The 23,612-nt window shown below is 44.1% G+C and overlaps 1 protein-coding gene across 1 annotated transcript in view; it reads left to right on the forward strand.

Annotated features, from left to right (window-relative positions):
* MAML1 (mastermind like transcriptional coactivator 1) overlaps positions 1–23,612 on the forward strand; it is a 42,434-nt gene that overhangs the window by 1,457 nt on the left and 17,365 nt on the right. The window lies entirely within an intron of this gene.

Here is a 23,612-nt window from a genome sequence, read left to right on the forward strand (position 1 = left end):
GCTGACATGGCAGGGACGGAGCGGTTGTCATCTGCGGGAAATGGCACTGTGGCATTTACTTTGGGAGAACATGCCCGTGAGGACCTTACGTTAAGGCCCCGGCTGGGGGGCTGGGGAACGGTGGCTGAAAGGTAGCTCTTCCAGGCTTGATTCCAGATTTTCGTAACTTTTTGGGGGAACAGACTGGCATAGAGTTACCTCTGATAGTGGCCTCATTTATTCTGCGAATATTTATAAAGTCCTTGCTCTTTGAAGAGTCCGGGCTTGCATATGGAAATAAGTCGATCCGCAGTTGTCCAGATTAAACTGTTCCGAACGGAAAAATCCAAAGATCTTGAGAAATCGTAGTAAAAGGCATAATACTGCTCATTGAGTTGCAAAAAAAGTATTGCTTATTTAGGCAGCGCAGAAATGTGTGAACTTGTGATTCCAGCAATATTGTTGACAATTCCCGTTTTAATTTTTAAGCCTCTTTAAAATCTCTGATGATGTTAGAGAATTTGTTAGAGGTTTACCTCCCTGAAACTGATTTATAGAAGGAAGATAATAAGATTTTTTGTTGTTGTTGTTTTCATGGTGATTTAAAGTTTAAAACAAGTGTTACCAGTCTAGTTTGTTCTGTGTTTTTTTAAATTTGTGCCTTTATTACCTCTCACCTAGGCTATTGCTGTACTCTTCCCTGACTAGGCTTTAGTCTTTCTTCCTCTCAAGTGCTCTGCCCCCACAGGTCCTGTGCTCTGGTTGAATTCTTTTCCCCATTCCCTCCTACACTGGGCTGCTGGACATTTCATTACTAATTGTATGGACTAGTCCAGCCTTCTCAACCTCACTTTTTCCGTCTGTAAACTCTGGACGTCGTTTAGCTGCTTATCCTCCAGGGTTCTTATAGGACTCCAATGAGTGCGGATGTGAAAATATTTCATAAGGACCCTTCTCCCCTTTCAGAATCCTGCCATCATCCTTCAGCTCGTCTTCTTCTTTAAAGCTAGTTTCTGGCCACCCTAGCCCACAACCAGAGTCTTCTTTGTGAAAACATTGAGAAAAGGTATGGTCTGTGCTATTTATTTTTAGCACATAGTGGTACTGCTTTAAGTCATGGCTTGCCAACTAGATTGTAAGCCCTGGGAGGCAAGGAGGAGTTTGGCTCAGTCCTGTGTACGTCATAGGCCCTCAGCACATGTTTGTTGAGTGATTGATATTAAACTTTGTAGTACTTTACTCAGTCATCTATCCTCTTACGCACTAACCTCGCAAAGTAAAATGGCTTAATTTCATGAGCCACCTTTACTTATTTTTTTTTTTTTTTTTTTTTTAAAGATTTTATTTATTTTTTAGAGAGCGAGCGAGAGAGAAACAGCATGAGAGGGGAGAGGGTCAGAGGGAGAAGCAGGCTCCCCGCTGAGCCGGGAGCCCGATGTGGGACTCGATCCCAGGACCCTGGGATCAGGACCTGAGCCGAAGGCAGACGCCCAACCATCTGAGCCACCCAGGCGCCCGCCACCTTTACTTATAACTCTTGTTTTAAGGAAAGCCTTTAAGAGTAGTGGGTGTTCATGCCAATTTAAGTAAACAATGAAAGCTCATAAAAATCCTAGTTTTATACTCAAATAGTTGCCTTGAATACCCTGTAGAAGGTATTATGAGTAGTGATTCAATTTGTTTAAAGAGAGAAAGAGCTTAGACCCTCTATGTTATTTTTAGTCCTGATTTACTGGAAAGAAATGAGGCACGCTGTTTGAAGAGAAATTAATTCTGAGTGTGCTAGAACTTGAATCTGGCTTGTCTGTCATTCCTTTGGGTGTTAGAGCCTGATCAGCTGAGCCATGTTATGTCGATGTCTTATCACATTAAACTTTGACCCATGGATGTCATGAGTTTAAACTTCAGAGTGGAAGTGCTCTTCCGCCTCCTCCTAGGAAGGGGGACCCTTTTCACTTCAGTCTACAACTGACTCTAGCTGAGCTCTTTGGCCTTGGAATGGGGTCGTAACAGAAGATCAGTGTTACTAAGAAAACAGTGGTGTTTTCCATTTTAATGGCTTACTCAGTTCAGAGAGGAGAGCGTCCTTGCCTGGATAGGACTTTGACTTGGAGAGAGAGCACAGCTTTGCACAGAGAAATGGAGAGAAGGTGCCTCTTAGTCACTGTTATTTTGGACAGTTCTATATATGTACTTGATCTAATTAATATCCCTTACGTAGGGAATATTATTAGTACTTTTTTCCCCCCAATGTACTATAATACTGGTAGGCAGCTGTTTCATCAGCAAACCATTTGTAAAACTGAAAAGGGATCAGATTTACAATAGAGTTCACCTTCAGGTTTTTTCCTTTCTCAGGATGTCCCACCACCAGCAGTCTTAACCTCTATCTGCTTATTCTGTTAAAGATGGGTAAGAAACAGTGCCTCAGACTTCTTTCTATTCTAGTTGTCAAGGAATGACCTTATCTGGTTTTTTTAATACTGTATGTGTATTAAAGACCAGATTGTTGTTTTTTTTTTTTAAGATTTATTTATTTGAGAGAGCAAGCAGGGGGGAGGGACAGAGGAAGAGGGAGAGAGAGAATCCCAAGCAGACTCTGCCAGCTGCAGAGCCCAGTGCAGGGTCTGATCCCAGGACCCTGAGATCATGACCTGAGCTGAAATCAAGAGTCAGACGCTCAACTGACTGAATGAGCCACCCGGGTGCCCCCAGGATTGTTTCCTAATGCCAATTAAGATTGACTTCTTTTGGGACGCCTGGGTGGCTCAGTCGGTTAAGCATCTGCCTTCGGCTCAGGTCATGGTCCCAGGGTCCTGGGATCGACTCCCGCATCGGGCTCCTTGCTCAGTGGGGACCCAGTTTCTCCCTCGTCCTGCTGCTCCCCCTGCTTGTGCTCTCTCTCTCTCTCTCTCTCTGATAAATAAATAAAATCTTAAAAAAAAAAGATTGACTTTTTATTAGGAATGCAAGATTATAGAGAATTACCCAACCACTTTATACAAGCATTCATTCTGTAATGAAAATAGTCTTATGTAATAGCTTGAACATTTTCTTTTAGTAAAATGCCATAAAGGTTTATGCCTCATCCCTTTATCCACCATTGTTATGCTTTTGCTGCTTATTCCTTTAGTAGCTGTGAAAGTCTATGGAGAAATATGACAGTTGCCTGCCAGCCATTCGTGGAAGTTGCGTTCCCTGCTTAGTTTAAGTGTGAAAACTTTCCCTTTCTCTCTCTTTTTAATTTATTTGTACATAATTTAAAACTTAGAGAAAAGCTACACAAATAGTACAAAGAACATCTGTACATCCTTCACTTAGATCCTGCCCATATCACCGTTGTGTCCCATTTGCTTTATCATTTGTCCACACGTTCCTTCTCTCCTGTCCACATCCAGCCATCCATCTCTTTCTCTCTTAAAACCTTTGTTCTCTGAACCACATGGGAGCACTGCCTGCAGACCTCACGGCTCCCTACTGGCAGACACCCCAGTGTGTGCCTTCTAAGGGTTAAGAAACTTGTACAGCATTTTAATAATGATTTTGTGGACCAAACTGTGTTAGAATAATGCAGATAACAAATTATTTCCAGGGAGTAGATATTTCTGAACGTAAAACAGATATTGTACTGTAATCATGTGGGATAGTTTTAGAGAGAAGATGACTAATGTGGCTTTAGGATCCCATTTCTTCCTATAGCATCCGGGACCTTGTCCTGGCACTCTTTCCTTTTTTTTCTTTAGTATCCCCTTTCCCACCGGGCCCTTCCCTTCAGCTTGAAAACATAGGCAGTTATTCTCCTTTCTTTTGTCTTTTCTCACCCTCAAAATAGTATTCCATCTTTTTCCTTCCCTTTGCCCTTTCCCCTTGAACTTCCCATTTACTCATGAGCCCATTGTAATCTGCCTTTTCCCTCTTCTACTCTTCCGAAGTTGCCCCTTTAAAGAGCACCAAAGATGGAATTGCCAAATTCAGTGGCTTCTTAGTCATCATTCTTTTTGACTTCCTCCTTCTCAAGGCTCTTCTCTTAGCTTCCACTCTCTTCTGATTCTCTTTCCAGCTTTCTGGTTTTTTTTCTCAGTCTCCTGCTTTCCCTTACTAATTCATGCAACAAGTACTTGAGTGCCTCCTGTGGGCCAGAGGGTGTTTTAGGCACTAGGAATACAGCAGTGAACAAGACAAATTAAAACTCTGCCTTCATGGAGAAAGAGATTGATAATTTTAAAAATTAATTTTTATAATATAATGCTAAGAAAAAATGAAAAGAGTAATGTGGTACTGGTTAACTTACAGTAGTAGCTTTAGATAAGATGCTCTTTGGGCCTGATTGACAGGAGGTCATCAGTCAGCTGAAAGTCTCAGAAAGGAACATTCCAGTTAGAGAAAACCACCAGGACAAAGTCTTCTTCTGAGCTTGCCTGCAGAACAGAAAGGAGGTCAGTGTGGCTGGAGCCGCATGGCAGGTAAGCAGCTAGTAGGAGAGGTAGATAAGAAGGACCAGATCAAGTGCACTGGGAAGCAGTTAGCAGGGTTTTAAGCAGAAGCATGTCTTAGGTTTTAAAGGCCATTCTGGTGCTAGGTGGAGAATGCTTGGGGTTGGTGTGCACAGTTAAGGCTTTTGGGGTGGTCTAGACTGGGGCTGGAGGTAGCCATGGCAACGGAGAGGAAGAGATGGGTTTTGTGTAGCTCCCAAAGGCAGAGGTGACAGGGCTTGGTGATGGGCCACATGGAGTAGATGGGGGGGAGGGGGCACGAGAGAGGGGGAATCGAGGGGAGTTCCGAGTTTTTTGGCTTGAGAAGCTTTCTTTGCGTGCCTTTTAGATATTAGTATTCCCCAGGTTACTCTGTCCTCTACTTTTTCCACTCAGTCATGTTTTCCTGGGTCATGTTATTGTTTCATGGCTTCATCTCCCACCTATAATAATAAGATTCTCCAGATCTTTTTTCAAGTTTCAGATCCATATTTCCAGCTGTCTACTGGACGTTTCCACTTTTATATCCCACATATCCAAAATGGACTCTCCCTTTTTCCTGCCAATCTTATATTCCTTCTAAGTATTTTCCCTAGTCCCGTCGTCCAAAGCAGAAACCTGTGAATTGCTCACTACTTCCCTGCACTTCCAGCTTTCCATTGGTCTGTTCAACCATTTGAGCTCCTGCTAGGAGCCAGGAATCATGGTGGTACTGGACCTATCTCGTGCAGCCTCAGGGGGAATAGGTGGTAAGCTAGTTATTGCACAGCTGTGTTGAGGGCTACAAAGCCTGTGGAAATACTGGGGAAGGGATGGATGCCTCTTAGGTGAAGTTTGGAAGGCTTTAAAGACTTGACTTTTAAACGAGGTCTTAAGATTTTGCGAGATGCTTTGCCTAAAAGGTGTTCCATGGAACATTAACTTCACAGAATATTAAAAGAGTTCTAGAGTTGGAGAAACAAATTTAAACGGTTTCCTTTATTAGGAGTTCTCCAAACCTTTAAATACAACTAATACTCGTGGGGAGAGGGCACCTAATAGGATTTTGATCCCTTTGGGAAACTAAGCAAAAGCACAAAATTATGACAGTTCTTTGAATTTGGGGTTTCAAGTGCCAGAAGCTAGAAGATGAAGCTAGAAAGGTAGGAGTCATATCCTAAAAAGCCGTATATTTGATACTGGGTGTTTAGACTAAGTAATTTTGCAACACTGTGAACCCCCTCAACACATTTTTATGTTGACATCTAAAACTTCAGCCCAAGTTTTTAAGCTAATCAGAAATCATAATGCATTCATTGTGTTGATCAAACTGTATACTTACTTACCGTAACTCGATTTATTAAGTGAAATATATGAAATAAGTATATGTAACACAGTCTTACAAGTGCTACATATATTCAGTATGAATCAACTGTCTTAAAAAGAGAAAAGACAGAAAATGCTATTTATAGTTTCAGGGGATGTAGCTTTCAGAGAATTATAAATATTAACATTTAAAAATAAGATGGTTACATCACTTTTTAAAATGTAGCCTGTGGAATCTGAATACCTTCATAATACACTTTCATCAGCCATTTAAAGAAGCTTTTCTTTCATAGAAATTTTAAGTCCTTCCTTTTCCTCCTGCAACTTGCATTTCTTTAACACTTGTCCCACATAGTTTTATTCTAACATAATGTATGCTTTTTTTAAAAGTCTTTATCATTCTAGCAAATTTTTCAGCAACAAAAGTATAAAAATTGAAACTAAAAACTTTTCAATTTACTTTGACCATAAAGCTCTATGGATATTTTTGCTCTTTTTAAGAAAGGTTGATTTATACAAAGGAAAAATATATGTAGCACTTAGAAGATTCTGTGTGTTACATATTTCTTATTTCAGTAAGTTGAGTTATAGTAATTTAGTACACAACAAACAAGAAATACATTATAAATTTTTATAAATAATTATTAAGCAAAAAGAACAGAAGTTTATTAGAAATAATGCCTCCTTTAGGGGCGCCTGGGTGGCTCAGTCGGTTGAGGGTCCTACTCCTGGTTTCGGCTCAGGTCATAAGCTCAGATAGAGCCCCAAGCGCTCAGTGCTGAGTCCATTTGGGATTCTTTCCCTCTTCCTGCCCCCCTCTCCTACTCTGCCCCTCTCCCCTGCTCTTGCGCGAAGTCTCTCTCTTTTTCAAATAAATAAATAAAAGCTTAAAAAAAAGAAATGCCTCCCTTAGTGAGATGGATGAGTCTTTTGCTCTCCTCAGTTTGTTCATGGAACCATGGGTGAATATTGTTGATAAAATGAGAGTTCTCAATTCTGTTCCTGTTTTTTTTTTTTTTTAAACGTAAGCCCCAGTAATCCTTATTCACATTAATGCAAAAGAAAGGAAGAAATTTAGTTCTAGCGTTGTTATTCATTTTTTTTTGAAATCTGAGTTGTATGCCAAAAATCATGTGATCTATCATCAAAAATTAATTTACTAATTAACCTCATGAATTGGTTAGGTGCTCTTTCAGTTTTATTGAAAACAATGAATTAGAAAGCCATCTTGGATCTAGAGAGTATAATGCTAAGTGAAATAAGTCAGAGAAAGACAAATACCATATAATTTCACTCATGTAGAATTTGTTTTTTAAAGATTTTCTTTATTTATTTGAGAGAGAGAGCACGAGCGGGGGAAGGGGCAGAGGGAGAAGGAGAAGCAGACTCCCCACCAAGCAGGGAGCCCATCATGGGACTTGATCCCAGGACCCTGGGATCATGACCTGAGCCGAAGGCAGACGCTTAACCACTGAGCCACCCAGGCCCCTCATATGTGGAATTTAAGAAACAAAACAAGCAAAGGAGAAAAAAGACAAATCAAGAAGCAGACTCTTAACTATAAAGAACAAACTGATGATTACGATGAGGGTGGGAGGGTGTTGGGGGGGGGAGTGGGAGGATGGGTGAATTAGGTGTCCGGGATTAAGGAGAGAGCACTTGTCGTGATGAGCGCTGGGTGATGTATGGAAGTGTTGAATCACTGCATTGTGCACATGAAACTCATACTACACTGTATGTTAATTAACTGGAATTTAAATAAAAACTTAAAAAAATTAGAAACCATCTGCTTATGAAAAGATTAGTCTCATTAGTCATTCACTTACTCATTTACTGAGAAATATACAAAAGGCTTTTTCAAATCTTATCAATTGATTATTGATTATACCTGTTTCTCTTTTCTTAGAGGTAACCTTGTTTAACCTAATACTCTCAAAATTGGTTGGGCAGATCAAAATACTGTTCAATTCAATACAGTTTTGTCAGTACAGTGTTTTTGATAAAATACTTCTGTTGGCTTTAAATATATTTTCATCAAAACCTTACTGTGACTGTAGCTTGTTTAATATCTGAAAAGTGTGGAAAGTGTCCACCATGCAACCTAACTGGCAGAATCAATCTTTATTGTCAAATTATCCAGCCACTTCAGACTCAGCTTTCTATCAGAAAAAGTTTGACTCTGTTTTTCAGATACACATCCCTATGACTACCATCTCACTTCTGAATTCTAAAAGGGAGAGTTAAAGAGCATGGAACCTTGTTGTGAGTTTTGTTACCTGCATCAAATACCACAAATTGCCTTCATATTTCTTACTCCGTTCTCTCTGCTTTCTCGTGGATCATTCCTTCAAAGAGCTGGTTTGATTACTTGAGGATGGAAGAGTGATGTCTTTAAATGGAAAATATCACAACTCCAGCTACCCACTCTATGGTGTATCTGAATTTAAAGCATCCTAACTCACAGACCAGATGTTGGCCATTTCAGTGCTCAAGGCCCTAAGGTCAGTGGAGAGCTGTTGTGTCTGGCAGAGCAGAGCAGCAGGAGAGACTTGGCACGTGGTAGACATTTGGAGCAGCATCGGTGCTACCAGGTCTAGTGGAGCGACTTGGCATTGGCGAGGCATCTGGTACCATGGGAATGAAGCCCGTGTGCCATCCTCTCATGGTCCTCCAGATACTTTGAATGCGGTTCTTTGAAAATGGCCTAAATTCTCTTGGTGTCATCACATGTATCTTTCAACATGTGCAGCTCCTCATCATTGAGAATTCTGCTCATATCATCTTCTCCAGGACTCCTGTCAGGTCCCTCCTCAAGCTGGGCTAAGTGCTCAACCTCTGTCAGAATAACCACGTTGAGCTTTAATTAGTGCGTTTGCTGCTCTCCAGTAGACTCTGAGTAACCTGAGAGCAAGACAAGGAGTCTAGCACCATACCTGCTACATATTTGGCCATCAGCAAGTGTTTATTCAGTGAATCTTAATGACATTGTGGATGGACTCTGAATTGGGAATCATAAGCTGTATGTTTTTAAGCCGGAATCTTTTCAGAAGTGGAGTGGGCAGAGGTAAGACCTGTAGGCCCCAGTTTGCACTCGCATGTTCATTGCAGCATTGTTCACAGTAACCAAGAGGTAGAAGCAACTTAAGTGTCCCGTCAGCACATGAATGGATGAAGAAAATGTGGTGTGTACATACAATGAAATATGCAGCCTTAAAAAGGAAAGGAAGTCCTGTCATACGCTACAACCTGGATGAACCTTGAGGACGTTATGCTAAGTGAAATAAGCCAGTTGCAAAAAAGGCAAATACTGAATAATTCCACTTAATGCGATATCTAAAATAGTCAAACTCTCAGAAACAGAAAATAGAATGGTAGTTGCCAGGGGCTGAAGGGAAGGAGATGGGGGAGCTGTCTATTGGATACAGAGTTTCAGTTTTGCAAGATGAAAAAATTCTAGAGATCAGTTGCCATGTACCATACACTTAAAAAAGGTTAAGATGGTGTATTTTTTTTTTTTTTAAAGATTTTATTTATTTATTTGACAGAGAGAGTCACAGCGAGAGAGGGAACACAAGCAGGGGGAGTGGCAGAGGGAGAAGCAGGCTCGCCGCCGAGCAGGGAGCCTGATGCGGGGCTCGATCCCAGGACCCCGGGATCACGACCTGAGCCGAAGGCAGACGGTTAACGACTGAGCCACCCAGGCGCCCCAAAGATGGTGTATTTTATGATACGGTGTTTGAAAAAATTAGCCACAAGATAAAAGCTATGATTTCACAAACCATATACCCTGAAAACTTCCTAGAAATTTTAACGGATTTTTAATTAAAGTCATATCAATGAAATTAGACCAGTTTCATTCAAAAATCCATCAGAGAGGGGCTCCTGGGTGGCTCAGTCAGTTAAGCGTCTGCCTTCGGCTCAGGTCATGATCCCAGGGTCCTGGGATGAGCCCTATGTCAGGCTCCCTGCCCAGTGGGGAGTCTGCTTCTCCCTCTCCCTCTGTCCTTCCCCCATTTCCTGTGTGCGTGCACTCTCTCTTGCTCTCAAATAAAATCTTAAAAAAAAAATCAGAGCAAGATGTAATAGATTCTGTGATTCTCTGCTTAAATATAAATCAAGGAAGAACTTCATATTTGTGTATCTATATTGCATCTTTTTTTCTGTATAGTTATGAATAAAAATTTAAACAAAACTTAAAAAAAAGCAGTAGGTCTTTATGTCTCAGGGAAGGAAGGTGCTGCTAATGAGAAAGAAGGTAGTTAAGATTTGCATGCAGAGGGGATAAAGCTGGTTATGAGCCTGGATCAAAAAACTTGAATGCAGTGACACTTTCGGCCTAAAGTAATTGTATGACTTTAGGCATGGCACTCTCTCTCTCTGCTCTCCACCTCCCTCGTCTTTAAAGGATATTAAGAAAAAAAAAAATCTAAGAGACCAGAGATTGTAAATTAAGTGGAAAAATTTACCTCTAAGCAGAGAACCCAATCTAGCACAGTCTAGGCTCTGCGGCAAATAGCTCACAGGAGGAAAAATAGGGTGGTTCTTTTTTTTTTTTTTTTTTTTAAGATTTTATTTATTTATTTGAGAGAGAGAGAATGAGAGACAGAGAGCACGAGAGGGAAGAGGGCAGAGGGAGAAGCAGACCCCCCGCCGAGCAGGGAGCCCGATGCGGGACTCGATCCAGGGACTCCAGGATCATGACCTGAGCCGAAGGCAGTCGCCTAACCAACTGAGCCACCCAGGCGCCCCAGGGTGGTTCTTTTGAAGCCAGAAGACTACAGACCATCTCTTCCCTTGCTGGGAAAGCAAAGACTGTGTTGCTGATTGGCTAATGATAATCAGGACCTTTCCATTAAGGAAGCTGTGGGCTGCCTGGGGGTGGTCTGCTGTGTAAAGGGGCGGGCAGCCTGAGATTTGGCCTTCGGCTGCCTCTGGTACTTAGATATAATGTGCCTGTCTTAGGATCATGGCATCCAGTCAGATCTGCTTTGATCTAAGTAGTCAAGCTGCTCAGGTCAAAAGAAAATTTTAAAAGGACCAGACTCTTTAAATATATTGTCATTCAGTCCTCACAGTGGTCTCATAGGGTAGATATTATTGTGGCCAATTTTACTTGTAAGGAAACTAAGATTCATAGGTTAACTTGCCAGTGTTGCCAGCTCAGTGGTAGGACAAGAATTCAAACCAAAGTCCAGTACCAAAGCTCTTTATCTTTCCACTGTGCCATTTAGGTTGTGCAGATACCATATATGGGAAAGAACTTTTCAAAAATTAGAAGTCTTTTTAGAAACAAATTGCTGGTTAATACATGATTTACCATGGCACAGTTAATATGTTATTTAGTATAGTAAAGACACTGTGGCAGAGGGGCATATAAGAATTACTTGGGGCACTTTGAAAATATACATCTCCTTGCCTACTGCTGCCCTCCCTCCTCTACCTGTCCCCTGACTTTTATCCTTAATCACTGCTAAAATGAGTTGCTGTTATTGGGGAGCCTGGGTGGCTTAGTCAGTTGAGTGTCTGACTCTTGGTTTTGGCTCAGGTCGTGATCTCAGGGTCGTAGGATTGAGCCTGGAGTGGGGCTCCATGCTCAGTAGGGAGTCTGCTTGAAATTCTCTCTCCCTCTCTCATGTGCACTCTCTCTTTCTCCCAAATAAATCAATCTCTAAAATGAGTTGCTATTATTGATGGGAGTATGTCATATTCCTTAGTTGTGGGGGGGGTCAGTTAAATGTTTGGCCTCAGTTCTTCACTCTTTAGGTCACACCCTTGGCATAGTTTTATAGCAGACAGAGTATACTTCTTCATCCTTTGATTTGGGGCTTGGACATATGACTTATTTTGGCCAATGAGATATTATTGAGAGAGATTAAGAGGATGTATTGTATTTATGGAACAAGAATTTTTAAAAATTCAGAAAGCAAAATCTTGGAAATATTTTTAAAATATTAAGAATATGTGTGGGGCGCCTGGGTGGCTCAGTTGGTTAAGCGACTGCCTTCGGGTCAGGTCATGATCCTGGAGTCCCTGGATCAAGTCCCGCATCGAGTCCCGCATCGGGCTCCCTGCTCGGCAGGGAGTCTGCTTCTCCCTCTCCCGCTCCCCCCTCTTGTGCTCTTTCTCTCTCACTCTCTCTCTCAAATAAATAAAATCTTAAAAAAAAAAAAAAAAGAATATGTGTGAACTATACATATGAAATAGGAGTAATTATCCCAAAAAGTAAAGAAAAAAGACAAAACAGATGGAAAATCAAAAAGAAAATTAGAGAAGCAGTGTAGGAGGTCCAACATTTGAATAATAGAAATAACAGGAAGAGAGAAAACAAGGTAGGAAATGATTAATAAAATTACCTGAGATCTGAAGAACATGAGTTGCCAAGTTCAAAGGGCACGCTGTATGCTCAGCACTGGGGAAGAAAATAGACCCATACCAGTCATAAAATTTCTGAACATCGGGTTTAAAGAAAAGATTCTATAGGTTTCCAAGGTAGGGTACTAGGTCACATACCAAGAATCAGGATTGCTTTGGACTTCATGGCAGCAACATATGAAGCAAAAAGACATTAGTACAGTGCCTTTAGAATTCTGAAGGCAAATGATTACCAACCTAGAATTCTAGACCTAGCCAAAATATACAAGAATGTGTATAGGATAGTCATTTTCAAAGATAAACATTTTTTTTTTATTTTTTTTTTAAGATTTTATTTATTTATTTGACAGAGAGAGACATAGTGAGAGAGAGAGAGCACAAGCAGGGGGAGTGGGAGAGGGAGAAGCAGGCTTCCCGCTGAGCAGGGAGCCTGATGTGGGGCTCGATCCCAGGACCCTGGGATCATGACCTGAGCCGAAGGCAGACGCTTAACGACTGAGCCACCCAGGTGCCCCTAAAGATAAACATTTTTAAAAATTTAACTGCCACACACCCTTTCTCAAGGAGCTACTGCAAGATGTACTCCACCAAATTGAAAGGATAAGAAAGCGTAAGACATTAGGTACAGAAAAGACAAGACTCAACATGGAAGAAAATGAGGAGGGACTCCCTTGGAGGATGATGGAGCGCTCCCAGGACGGCAGCTCTGCAGCAGATGTGGAGGGAGCTGAGCCATCCTGCAGCGGGGTGACCCCAGAGGCAGCCGGGCATCACAAAGACCCCCCACTTCCATCGGGCCATCTTCTTAAACCAAGGACAGAACGTCCAGGACGGGTTGGCCCAGATTCTCACCAGGACTTGGCTTGTCTTGACCCCCGAGGGTCTCTCCCCTGATGCTCTGCTGAGGGCACGCATATCCCCCATAGAAGTTCTCAGCGTTTCCCTGAGAGCAGGAGGCAGCCCCTTCCCTCTGGCCATACTTCTGGCACATGTCCGGTGCCTGGTCCACACCTCAGTCTTGCTAAGCGCCCAAGTGTGAAGAGCCCCGTGTTTCCCAAGACTCACTCGTGACCTTGCTTGCAACTTCCCCAGAAGGGGCCTTGTCAACTCCCACAGAAGGAGAAGTCAGACCACGACCCGGAGACTGTTCTCCTCACCTCCTCCTGGATCCTTTGTCCAGCAGGGACAGTGCTGCCCTCTCCTTGCACAGCTGGTGTGTGCTTGCCCTTTGTTTTTTGACACTAGGGCAGCATATTGTTTGGGGATAGATTGTGTGAGGGTGGTGCTATCAACAGAATCAAGTAACACAAAATCAGGATATTCATTCTCTCTTGTGGGGTGAAGAGGGAGGGTGCAGGGATTTATAAGGAGAGCTCCACTGGCTTAATGTGTGTATGAATCACTTGGAGATCCTTTTAAAATGCAGATTTCTAAGACAGAGGTGGCAGTGACTGAGATTCACCATTTTTAACCTTTCAGGTGATGCCAGTTCTGTTGGTCCTGGGACCACACGTTGAGTGCCAAGGCCTAAAGTGTTTCTTAACTTGAGCAGTTGGAAAATGGTGTTTGTTTTATTACTGTTCTTTGCACTGTAATGCGTGCATATATGTATGATACCTTTCACAACAACAAAAACGTTCATTGCTAAAGAAAAATAGGAGAAGGATGTGTTGAGCAATAAGCCTGGAGACATAAGCATGTCAAATCATAAAAGCCTTACATACTGTGTTAGGGTTCTCCAGAGAAACAGAACCCTCGTGTCTGTGTATGTGTGTGTGTGATAGTGATTCGTTGGTTGATTATAATAAATTGGCTCGTGCGGTTATGGAGGCTCGCAAGTGCTGAGATCTGCAGTTGGCGAGCTGGAGACCCAAGAGAGCCAGTGGTATAGTTCCAGTCCAAATGTTGGCAGGCTTGAGACCCCACAAAGAACCAGTGTTTCCCGTTTAGTCCAGAGGCAGGAAAATCCTCATGTCTCAGCTCAAGGCAAACACACAGGAAGAGTTCCCTCTTAACTCATCTTGTTGTTCTGGTAGGCCCCAACTAACTGAATGAGGCCCACCCAAATCAGGGAGGGCAGTCTGCTTTACTCAGGCTACTGACTCAAACGTTAATTTCATCCAGAAGCACCCTCACAGACACACCCAGAATAATGTGTGGCCAAATAAACATTTGGACACTCGGTGGTCCAGTCATGTTGATGCACAAAATCAACCACTGCATATACCATGGCAAGGAGCTTGCACTTGATTCTTTTCTGTGTACTGTGGAGAGCGGGTTAAAGGATTTAAATAACAGTGAACATTGAGTAAATTTGTGCCTTAGGTAATCTTTGCAGTGGTGTGGAGGATGGAGTGGGGGTGAGTGTAGGTAGTAGAGAAGGGCTATTTTATCGGTTTAGGCAAGACATGATTAGGAGGAGCTAGAAAGTGACAGCGTGGAAACAGAGGAGAAGGCCAAGGAGATGGTAAAACGAACAGGATAGGGTGATTGGTTGATGGAGGAATTGGACGATTGGGGGATGAATCAAGAGTTTCTGATTTCTGAGATTCCATTTCCTGATCCCGGGTGAGCAGAGCCCCTGCCGGGCCAGGAGCTGCTGGGAAGTTGCATTTAGCCACGTGGGCTTCATTAGTGACCTTGCCAGGGCAGCTGCAGAGGCGTTGGGGCGGGGGGGGGGGGGGGGGGGGCGCGGGGGGGGGGGGGGGGGGGGGCAGCATCAGATGTGGAGCTAATCCACAGCTCCAAATACGCAGAGGTCTGGAGTGGTAGCCCCTTTGGAGCTTTGCCTAAGGTGCCCTGTTAATGTCACGCTGATCCATTTATAGTTTCCACCTCAGCTTGCCTTAGGTTGTCTGTTTCACCTCCAAGTTTTTATTCGAGAAAGTTGAGAATCTGTGTTTTAAGTTGGGTTGATCACATGTGTGCAGCCTAAGTCGTTATGTAGAGAGTTAAGAATTTACATGTGTTCTGGGTACGATGCCAGCCTTTCATGTGGCAGGCTGCCAGCCACCCCCAGGAGCTGTGAATCGGCCGGGGGATGTTCAGAGCTCATACCCCGTGATGTTCTCCACTGTGCCTTCAGGGGTTGTTAGGATGTGGACAGCTGTCACTGCCAACTTCAGTCCACACACACACGCACGCACGCACGCACACAGACACCCCCCTGCATTGCTTCTGAGCTATAGTTACCACCAATCCTCCTCCTCTTTGCTCTGCTCACTGTCTCCAAGCCTTGGTTCCCTTCCCTGGGAAATGGAGACAACAATATCTGCTTTGCAGAGTTGCTCTGCCTGGTGCAGAATAGGTGTTTCGTAAATGATTGCTTTTGGGGTGCCTGGTTAAGCATCTGCCTTCGGCTCAGGTCATGATCCCAGGATCCTGGGGTCAAGTCCTGCGTTGGGCTCCTGCTCAGCGGGGAGTCTGCTTCTCCCTCTCCCTCTGGTGCTCCCCCTGCTTGTGCTCTCTCTCTCTGTCAAATGAATAAATAAAATCTTTAAAAAAAAAAAAAGGTTGCTCTTGTTAGCTTAGGAGATTACTTTTTCTTTATTAATTTATTAATATTCTTTTTTTTGTTTTTAAAGTAAAACCTGGGGCTTCAACTCACGACTCTGAGATCAAGACCTGAGCTTGATCAAGAGTCAGATGCTTAACGGACTGAGCCACCCCAGGCACCCCTAATATTTACTCTTTTAAGTAATATACCTAACTCGAACTCATGACCCTGAGATCAAGACTTCTGACTGAGTCAGCCAGATGCCCCCAGGAGATTTCTTTTTAAATGTTTATGTGTTGTTGTTTTTGATCTCCTGAGCCTTTGCCAGAAGACCTAGCCAACCACGGACTGTTCTTTTGGTTGGCAAGCTAGCCAGTTGCAACCGACAGGCAGAATTTAGGAGAGCTGCTTACTGAACACTGGTGGTGATGAGTCAGGTGCCATCTGGTGCTGCAGAGACAGGTGAACGAGGGAGTGGCCGTGCCCTAGGAGCTGACAGAGACCAATGCAGAGGCTAGTCATCACTGTGCTGTGTCCTATGTGCCACACCGGAGGATGGTACAGAAAGCAAGCGGCAGACCCTTCGGTCACCTTTGGGAGTTGGGGAAGACTTCAAGATGTGGGCACTATGTGCTGTCTGCTATTAAGTGCAGGGGGAATGCCCACAGGCTCCCTGTGCTCCTGGCAAAGCCACTTCACCTCCCTCCATCCCCTGTCACCAGCCTGAGAGCCCATTGGGACTGTGCCAAGGAGCCTGACCCATCTGCTGCCACCTGCCCTCACTCGCTGCACTCTAGCCAGGGAGCCTGCCAGGGACACTCTTCTCCCAGAGACCCTTGGGCCAAGTTCTGTCAACTAACTTCACCAGCTCTGCCTTCCGTGCACATCCAGAACTGGCCACTGCTCACCACCTCTGCCACTCCCACCTGGGTCTGAGCCGTTGGTTTTCTTACCTAGAATATTGCCTCCTAATCGGTTTCCCTGTCTGCCCGAGCCCTCCTACAGTCTGCTGTCTGTGCACAATCAGAGTGAAGTCGTTCCCTGGCTCAGTTTTCTGTCTCACCGGAGGGAAAAGCCCACCCTTAGCCAGGGCTGCACGCCCTATGCAGTCTGGCACCCTGTCCCTCATGCCCTGTCTCGCTTTCACCCTCTTCCCTCCACCAGGTCCCCTCTCCCACCATCTCTTCATGCTCCCCCATCCCCCCAGGCATGTTCCCACTTGGCCTCTGTGCCCCTCTTCCCTCAGCCTGGACCCTCTTCTGGAGATGTTGCCGTGGCTCACTCTCTCATCTCATGCCAACTTTGGCTCAAACCTCTCATGCTGTGTAAGGCCTTCCCTGAATATCTTTTTTAAATGGTAAGCCCCACAAACTCCCTTTCCGTGCTTTATTTACTTGGGAGCACAAGCCAACTAGAATATAGGTTCTAGGAGAGCAAGGGGGTTGTCTCTTTTGTTCCTTGCTGTATTCCAGGGCCCAGACCGTGGCTGACTGAGCTCTCAATAACTTTTTATAGAATACATTGAATAAGATCATGAGGGGCGCCTGGGTGGTTCAGTCGGTTAGGTGTCTGCCTTCGGCTCAGGTCATGATCCTAGGGTCCTGGGATCGAGCCTCGGCGAGGAGTCTGCTTCTCCCTCTGCCTGCCGCTCCCCCTGCTTGTGTGTGCCCTCTCACTCTCGCCGTCCCTCAAATAGATAAATAAAATCTTTGAAAAAAAAAAATTAAGATCATGAGAAGGAGTTTGGGAGAAACAGAAAGGAGGGCCAAGGTCGAGTACCTCCAGTGAAGAAGCCGCCAGTGCAGAGACACAGGGGGCCTGGCGTGCTGAAGTTCAGCTTTCCTGACGCAGGAGGGTAGGCTGCGAGGAATAGTGAGGAGCCGTGTGTGCAGAGAGGCGCCTGCTGCCTAAACCCAGCAGGCTCAGGGGCGCTTCCTTTTGTTCTAGTACTGTCCTGAGAACTTACGTTCAAGGCCCGTTTCTAGAGCTGTGTCATCCAGTACGGTAGCCATCAGCCACGGAGGGCTATTAAGCACCTGAAGTGTGCCTAGTCCAAATTGTATTGTGCCAAAAATTGGATCTGGAAAACTTCTTATTGAAAACCACTGCTCTAGAACAAAACACTGAAGTTATTTTGTTTATAAATGAAAATTTTTAAAAGATTTTATTTATTTTAGAGAGAGAGTGTGTGTGAATTGGCGGGGGGGCGGGGCAAAGGGGGAAGGAGAGAGAATCTGAAGCAGACTGTGCTGAGCGCCAAGCCCGACATGGGGCTCAGTCCCATGACCCTGAGATCATGACCTGAGCCAAAACCAAGAGTCAGACGCTTAACTGATTGAGCCACCCAAGTACCTCGATGTTGAAGTTATTTTTGAGCTGAAGAGGGGAATTTTTTATTTTTCTTTTTAAGTAAGCTCTATGCCCAGTGTGGGGCTTGAACTCATGACCTCAAGATCAAGAGTCGCATGTTGTGCTGACTGAGCCAACCAGGTGCCCTGGAGGGGGATAATTTGAAGGGGAAAAGTCTCAGATGAAGCAGGTCCAGAGGGAGTAAGAAGGTGCAGCTGAAAGCCGTTAACATTTGCAAGGAGAGATGTTTTCCTCTCAGGGAAGAGAGAAGTAAAGACTCTAAGAAGTTGTGAGATGAAAAAGAGACGCATTTGATGGAGTCGCATAAGTTGGACTTTGGGAAATGACTTTGAATCAAATAAATCTGCGTTCAAATCCTGGTTTCATGCTCACTTTGCAAATGCTTTCATTGCTTTAAGCCTTAGTGCCTTGATCTTGAAATTGGGGTAATAGTACAGCACAGACCCCATAGGTTGTCATGAAGATTACATGAACTAGTACTGCCTCCCAGTACTGGGCACAGAAAGCCTGTGAAACTGAAAGACGGATGTGCAGGAGGCCAGAGAACAGTAGAGTGACCGTGAAGGGGAGTGTTGGGGCAGGAGGGAGGCTTAATGTGGAAACAGTCGTTGGGCACCTGCAGCTTGCTGGGGATGAAGAGGGCAAGGCTCTTGTCCTCCACAGATGGGGCAAGATGTAGAGAAACAGGAGACGCATGTTTATGGTATGGCTCCATGCTTTACCTTGAATGTGGAATAAAAGTAATACATAAAATGCTTTGTTAGAGCACTAGGGTTGGAATAAGGAACTTGATCAGGTTTGGGGTAAGTGGTCAGGGAAAAAATACTACAGAGGAGTTGATGTTTGTGCTAAATCTTAAAAGTTTAGTAGGAGATCACCAGGCTAGAGGTATATTCTCAGTCCTGAAAGAAGTTCACTGTAAGTTGGGGCCCCACGGGAATGGCAGGGGATTAAGCGGAAAGGCTCAATGGGATCAGATCAAACAGGCTCTTAGTGCCAGAATAAGGAATTTGAACTTAACCGTAAGTGGGGGGGGGGGGTGATAAGGGATTTAAAGTGGTTCAGATAAGTGTTTTATAGAGATCACTGGATAACATCGTAAAGGGTGGGTTAGAACAGAGAATAGAAGTAGATCAGCATGAAGTTATTTTAGTAATCTATTTTAATAAAATAAGGCATTCGTCTAAGAGGGAGGTGTGGTGGTGGTGTGGAGGGATCTCACTGGAGATTGATTTAGGAGGTAGAGTCAGCAGAGGACAAGGATTGAGCCGTGCACTGAGGGAAGGAGCATGAGAGGAAGAGCCAGGTTTGGAGGACATCCTGTCGGATATCCATGTGGAGATTCCTGGTTACAGTCGAATATGTGAGTCTAGAGCACAGGAGAGAGAGCTGGGCACAAAGATGAAGATCCCAGGAGCACCTGGATGGCTCAGTTGGTTAAGCATCTGACTTCAGCTCGGGTCTTGGGGTCTTGTTGGGCTCCTTGCTCAGCAGGGAGTCTGCTTGTTGCTTGTCTTTCTCCCTCTGCTCTCTGCCCCCCCCACTCGTGTGCCTTCTCCCTCTCAAATAAATAAATAAATAAAATGTTAAAAAAAAAAAAAAGATGGAGATCCAGGAAATCTGATGAAGATCAGTAAATATTTGAGTGGCCACTCTGTGCCAGGTTGTCAGGCTGTGGCTGACGCCCTGAGTGTGGGAGAACCTGGGAGAGGACAGCAATGGAAAGGGAGGAAGGAGCAGGATGGGGAGCCGCAGCCTGCAGAGAGTGGCCATGGAGGCAGGTCCAGAGAGCCGTCTCTTGGGCCTTAAGGGAGGAACATGTTTAGAGAAGGGAGGAGAGGTCATCAGAGTTCAAGTGCCTCAGGAAGGTCAAGTGGATACAGTTTAAAAGTGTCCCTTGGATTTAAGATCCAGGAGGTGACCTTGGCGCATATGGCAAAGTAGAGACCCCATCTTTGAGGAAGCTCCAAAGTGAAGGAAGGGGATTGGCTGAAGGGTGAGAATGTTATCAGCTTGGTAAGTGGTAGGGGTGTGCCTCACAGCTCCCCCAGGAAGTGGCTGTTCTCCCCACGCCACCACCATCCCCAGCCCCTCTTTAGATGAGGAACCAGAGCTTAGTAATTTGCCTATGAGCACACAGCTGTTAAGCAACCAAAGCAGGATTTGAACCCATTCTAGCTGTGCCCTTAACACTGAGCTAAATGCAGAGTAGGATGGGGGCTAAAAGATGGGGTTACTGAGCATTGCAAATGCTTAGGGGTAAACAGGGAGATGGATGGAAGAGAGGCCACCTGGGAATGGGATAGAGACCCTGGGTGGAGGGCGTGGCTTTAGAAGGGAAGGGTATCACTTATATGCGCAGTTACATGCGCTACAGTCCCTCAATTAAGTCAGGATTTCCTCGTACAGGAGAAGATCATGGTGTTTATGCTTTCAGTAGTTCATGACGCATGTTTTTCGTATTTATCTATGAATGCCTGATTGCACAGAATCACAGAGCTCCAGAGGATTTTAGAGAGATCTGGTCTAATAATTATCTGCTGTTCTTTTAAGTGAGCTCAAGTATTATTCCAAAATTACCTTCCTTTGACCCTCTCTGGCTACCAGTCTCTCTCCCTCACTGAAAAAATATATATGTAATTTATTTATTTCTTTAGACAGTGTGAGCCAGGGGAGGGGCAGAAGGAAAGGGAGAGAGAATCTCAAGCAGACTCCCCGCGGAGTGTGGAGCCTGACGTAGGGCTCTCGCTCACGACCCTGAGATCTGACCTGAGCTGAAATCAAGACTTGGACACTTAACCGACTGAGCCACCCAGGCGCCCTTCCCTCACTTTTTTTGAGCTTTATTGAGATACAGTTACCATACCATACAATTCACCCATTTAAATTCATTTCCCCCATACATTTCAGTGGTTTTAAGTTTATCCACAGAATTGTCGGCACAGTCGGATTTTAGAACATTTCCTCACCCCAGAAAGAAGCCCCACAACCCTAGCTGTCACACATCAACGCCCCCACACCCCACTGCCCAGGCCTAGGCAATCACTTAATCTACTTTGTCTATCTCCCTTTTACAATTAAACTTGGGAAAGAACAATTCATACTCTGTTTACTTGCTTCCCAGTTACTTCTCAAGTTAGGGTTTTGTGTTTTGTTTTTTTTAAAGATTTTATTTATTTATTTGACAGTGAGAGAGACAGCGAGAGAGGGAACACAAGCAGGGGGGTGGGAGAGGAAGAAGCAGGCTTCCCGCTGGGCAGGGAGCCCGATGTGGGGGCTCGATCCCAGGACCCTGGGATCATGACCTGAGCCGAAGGCAGACGCTTAACGACTGAGCCACCCACACGCCCCTCAAGTTAAGGGTTTTTACTCCAGTCAGCCTTCTGGAACTGCTTTGGGCAATGGCATCAGTGAGTGACCCTTTGGACATGTTCAGACCCAGTTACCAGACCCAGTGGACATGTTCAGCCTTTATCTTTCTGGACCTTTCATATGTATTTAACCCCTCACTCTCCCTTGTGCCCCATCTTCATTATGGGTGCTTCCTCTGCCCCTTGGCTGGCTTGTCAATCGTCCTGAGTGATCAGACCTGCTTGTGGTTTCAGCTGCGTGCATTGCTGGTGACAGTCTTTCCCCTGGACTCATCATCCGTGTTATTCACTGCCTCTTGGATGTGACCTGAATGGTCTAGTCATGTCTTCATGGCTAAAACTAAACTAACCCCTTCCCCCACTGAAACCCCGCTTTTCCTTTGTTCTCTGTCTTACCCATGTGCCAAAACTAGAGCGAAACTCCTTTCTCCCTCACCCCCAATACACAATCAGTCTTCAGGACCTGCTGAATCCCTCCCCCCCAACTCTGAAATCCTCTCTTCTTCCTCATACCCACTGTCTGGTGCAGTCACTTCCTTGGTGATCACTCTGGCTGTGGCTTCCCTCCTTGAAATGTATTCGCCACAGAGGCATTAGAGATAGCTTATAAAAATGCAAATCCAAAAAAAAAAATGCAAGTCTGACTTCATGTGATAAGTTCTTATTAAAATGATATGCAGCACAACATCACCTATCAGTATTTATGTAAAAAAAAAAAATCTGAATCTGATCAAGCTTTTGTCAGCTTACTGGAAATACAGAGGATAGAAGAACTTGTAGACCACACCTTGGGGGGCATACAATCAGCCAGCTCTGGAAATGGAAAATTCTACAGGACAAGTGACTAAGTGTCTTGGACAAATAAATGGCAAAGTCAAGAAAGGGAGAGAGAACTGTTATATACTCAGAGTCCTAAGAGCATGTCAACGAGATGCAGTGTATTGGATCCTGACTTGAATAAACCAACTGTAGCAACAATTTGATTTTTATTTTTGACATGTAGTAATGGTGTTACGGTTATTTTTCAAAGAGCTTTCATATTTTAGTGATGCCTGCTGAACTATTTAAGGGGAAATGATGTGATTGCTAGGTTAGCCCAGGGGTAGGGTATGAAGGAGACAAAATGGGCCAGGCATAGTTTCACTTGGACAGTGAGTGCATGGAGGGTCATTCTACTTTCTCTCTACTTTAGTGTATATTTGAAATTTTCCATAATAAAGGGGTTATTTTGTTTGTTTGCAAAAGATCTTGTGACAGGGAAACTTGAACACTGCTGGCCTACAGGATGTTAATAAAGAATTAATTTTTTTAATTGTAATAAAATAAAACAAGGGGTGCCTGGATGGCACAGCTGATGTAAGTACCCGACTTGGTTTCAGCTCAGGTCATGATCTCAGAGAGTTGTAGGATCAAGCCCCGTGTTGAGCTCCACGCTCAGCGTGGAGCCTGCTTGGGATTCTTTCTCTCCCTCTCCCTCTTAAAAAAAAAAAAAAAAATACACACACACGTGTGTGTGTGTATAAATTTACCAGCTTAACCATTCTTAAGTGTACACTCTAGTATTAAGTACTTTCACATTATTTGTACAACCACCACCACTATCCATTTCCATAGCTCTTTTCTTGCAGAACGGAAACACTAGCTCCCTACTTCCCTCTCCCCGCAGCCCCCGGAAACCACCCTTGTCCTTTCTGTCTCTGAATTCGATGACTCTAGGTACTGTATGGAAGTGGAATTATACAGTATTTTTCCTTTTGTGATGGGTTTATTTCACCTGAGGCCTCAAGTTTCCTCCATATTGTAGCACGTGTCAGAATGTATTTGCTTTTTAAGGCTGAATAATATTCCATTGTATGGAGTTTATTCATTCATCCATTGATGAACTCTTGGGTTGCTTCCACCTTTTGGCTACCGTGAATACGTAGCTATGAACATGGTCAACAAATATCTGTTCAAGTCCTTGCTTTCAGTGCTTTTGGAAATGGAATTCTTTTAGAAATGGTATTGCTGACTAACATGGTAAATCTAGGTTTTTATTTTTTGAGGAACCACCAAACTATTTTCCATAGCAGATGCACCATTTTCATTTCCACCAACAATGCACAAATGTCCTTGCCAACACCTGTTATTTTGTTTTTTTGTTTGTTTTGGATAGTAGCTGTTCTAATGTGTTTGAGGTGGGGATAATAATGGTTAGTGTTTTAGGTGTGATAATGGTATTGTGATATTATACACACATGTATATTT

The sequence above is a fragment of the Neomonachus schauinslandi genome, chromosome 7 (genome assembly GCF_002201575.2).
Source record: "Neomonachus schauinslandi chromosome 7, ASM220157v2, whole genome shotgun sequence".
Taxonomy (NCBI): Eukaryota; Metazoa; Chordata; class Mammalia; order Carnivora; family Phocidae; genus Neomonachus; species Neomonachus schauinslandi.